Here is a 3,689-nt window from a genome sequence, read left to right on the forward strand (position 1 = left end):
ATATGAAAACTGCATGATGGGCCTATGCATTGGGTCCTATGTTGGATTATTTGTAAAGATGAGTTACTGGATTTTGAAATACAAATATGTTTTTATTTTGTGTAGTAACCTAATATGACATTTATATTTGGTCATATGGATTGATTGAATATTGATGGATATAAAGTTACCTTAAAAAATCATAGGGAGGGAATCTAGCATAGCATTTATATGAACCATCCGTATCTTGATTTTGGTTTAGTTAGAATTCTCGGACAATACCAAATATCTTATGATTTTTTTTGGCTCCTGGTGCAAGGCACGGGCATAGACCTAGTCAATAACAAAAGGGAAAGGAGCACATCAATGGGCCTAGAGCTTTCCCTTCAAATTTAAATGCAAGATATATGTAAGACAACCTGCTCCAGCCACCTTGTTGCTAGTACCAATGATGTGGTTATTGCCCTTTTTGGAGTTTCAATTTTTTATGTTATGTGATGCAGTTACATGTATATTTTCATAATATGTGGGTCTTATTCAGGAAAATTTGTCTCTGGGCCTAACAAAGTGGCAGAAAGGGGTTCAGGAATCAGGATGCATCTGCTTGAGCAATGCAAATATAAAATGTGCAACTAGGTTTTGAATCGAGATCAAAACATAGCTACAGATAAATCATATATATAAAGGAGAATCGTAGTTTTATGTGGATTGCAGTTGGTATCATAGGACCATATATAATGAAGTTAGATGTACTTCTTACTGTGATCTTGTATGAGGCAGTAAGATGTGGAGCATCTCAGACTTTTCTCTTAAAATCATTTTTGTTGGATAAGAAATAGATAGTGTCAGAAATTTGGCCTTGTTTAGATTGCAAATTTTTGCAATCTGGACACTGTATCATGTTTCGTTTGTATTTGACAAACTTTATCCGATCATGTACTAATGGTATGAATTTTTTCTAGGGTTTTTATTGACTGAGTTACTCCATAACAGCCCTAGCTTCTGTTTATCCAATTTTGGCCTAGTAATTACAGGTTTTCAATGTGCACTGTTGACATGCAGCTTTGGCAGTCAGTCTAACCCTAGTTGTAGGTCTCATGCACCATATTAGGTTTAGGCCTGTTAAGTGTACCAAGGCCCATCTACTATAGGCCTATATGATCCATGTGACTCTCTCTATATAGTCATCTCCATTACTTGAGTTACTATCATCTCAATTATCCAATATTAGTAACATGGTATCAAAGTCATGGATCAGAGCTAAGGTTAGAGCCAATCAAATTTTTTAACCCACCCATGGTTCCATTTTTCCAGCTGGCCTCGTCGCCGTCCGGCCCGCCCATCACGGGTTCATCTGGTCATGCCTAATCCGTCGGCACGACTCTTCATCACACGAGCCTGTCCGCTCCGCTCGCCCGTCTGCGATCCGCGAGTGTCGCCGTACCTTCGCCGAGCGCACAGTCCGCGGTCTCTGTTGTGCGAGCATCCGTGGTCTCCGTCGCGAAGCCCGTCCGCCGCTCAAGCTCCCTTCAATCCGTGGTCTACGTCGCAAAGCCCCTCGTGGCTTGGCTCCTTTCTTCAGGTTTGGCTGGACCCGTCCACGGCCTACCGACGCCCATCTACGACTCGGCTCCCTTCTGCCTCCATTGGCCCCATCCGTCCACCCATGAGCTGCTCGTCCATCAGAGGAGGTGTTGCTCTTCTCTGCTTTTGCTCTGCTCTGCTGTGAGTAAGAGGAGGTGCTGTTGTTCACTGCTACTGGTATGCTCTGCTCTGCTCCGCACTGCTGTTGCCTGTTGGTGGTGTGCTCTACTCTTCTGGTCTGCTCTGTGGTGCTACTTGTCTGCTCGTTTTCCGCCTTCTACTATTGATACTCGAGAGATATCAGAATGTCGCTAGCCCAACATTATTATTTTCTTCATGGTCCATCTAATCATCGGGAATGGGCTTTTTCTGTCAAAATTATATTGCGAGGCCATGGGCTTGCCTCTCATTTGACAGGCGCTCCTCCAGTTTGACAAGTCAGAAGGATGGTTCCAGGGCTGCTGCAGTCACAACTTGGACAAATGATGATGGACGTGTGATGAGTGCCATTGTCACCAGTATGAAGCCTTCTTTGATAATGAGTCTTGATCACCATGAGTCTGCTAAGGAAATGTGGGACTATCTGCAGGGGCGATATATTCAGAATAGTGGTACTCTTCTCCTTACTTTGTTGCAAGGCCTTCACGAGCTTCAACAGAATGATATATCCATAGAGGAGTATTGCAGCGCTTTTGATCGTGTGATGGGACCTTTTCTCTCTATGGTTCCTAAGTGTGAGCAAGGTTGTTCAGGCTGCTGTGCTAAAAAGAACAAAGTTCATTGAGAAATTCCTTATATATCAGTTTTGTCATAGTTTAAGGCCTGATTTTGAGTCTATTCGTAAGCAGCTGCTGAATGCTCCCACTACTCCATCTATTTGCTGACGTATTGTCTGCCTTGATTGCTGAAGAGACACTGTCTTTGTTCTCTGTCATCTCCTCACAGTATTCTAGCAGCCTCTCAGAAGACCAACACAGTGAAGGGCAGCTCTTCTGAGCATTGTGAGCATTGCAAGAAGACTTCTCACTGTTCAAAAAATTGTTTTGTTCGTTATCCAGAGAAGCTAGCCGATTATCGTGCGCTGTGTGCAAGCCCGTGGTCGTGCCGCAGGTTCTCCTTCTAAAGGCCCAGTTGATAAAGAACATGCATGGCATGGGAACTTGAAAAGAACGGAAATAGATGTGTAAAGAAAAGTGTTCCTAGATATATGACAAGTGGCATTCGACTGGGCTGGCCCATGATATGATACAGGGAACCTGCATGCTGGGGTTGGGCTTTGTCTTGACATGTGTAAAGAGAGGATCATTTTAGTATTAGATATAGTTTTCCAGACATGTCACCAGATGGCACTGCTAGAAGGCAGATAATTTATTATATTTTTAGCCCAACTAAGAGGGTGTTTGGATCCGGTGACTAAAATTTAGGATGTCACGTGAGGGTGTCACATTGGGTGTTCGGATACTAATAAAAAATAAATTACATAATCCGTCAGTACTCTACTAGACGAATTTATTAAGCCTAATTAATCCATCATTAATTAGCACATGTTTACTGTAGCACTACATTATCAAATCATGGGCTAATTAGGCTTAAAAGATTTGTCTCGCAAATTAGTCGCAAACTGTGAAATTAGTTTTATAATTAATCTATATTTAATACTCCATGCATGTGTCTAAACATCGGATGTGACAACGACTAAAGTTTAGGAGGAGAAACCAAACACCCCTCTAACTTCGTGAACCTATGTGTTAGCGTAGTTTTATATAGAAAGACAAGGCTATAAATGGTACGATAGTTAACCTTGTGAGTGGACCTTTAGGTTGTTGTGTGGAAACAAATATCTTGCCAATCAATGATGCAGTACTGTACGGTATCAATGATTATGGAAGTTGATAAGTATAAATTTATTGTTCTATATTTTTATTGTACCCTCTTTGTACTATTGTCGATGTCCTCAGGTGGTGGAGTGTGAAAGGTTGCACTAGTTTTGTTATGTGTTTACGAATTTGATATTATTATTACTACCTCCTGTATGGTTGTAATATTTTCACTATAAAGAACAGCCGTCTTCTCCTTATATATGATGGAAATATGCGCTAGTGCCATATTTTGTTTTTATCACACTG

General features: G+C 41.5%; 1 pseudogene; it reads left to right on the forward strand.

Annotated features, from left to right (window-relative positions):
• The first annotated feature begins 1,868 nt into the window (after positions 1–1,868).
• On the forward strand, positions 1,869–2,686 carry LOC136503428 (uncharacterized; annotated as a pseudogene).
• The last annotated feature ends 1,003 nt before the right edge of the window (positions 2,687–3,689 follow it).

This window comes from Miscanthus floridulus, chromosome 14, assembly GCF_019320115.1.
Source record: "Miscanthus floridulus cultivar M001 chromosome 14, ASM1932011v1, whole genome shotgun sequence".
Lineage (NCBI taxonomy): Eukaryota > Viridiplantae > Streptophyta > Magnoliopsida > Poales > Poaceae > Miscanthus > Miscanthus floridulus.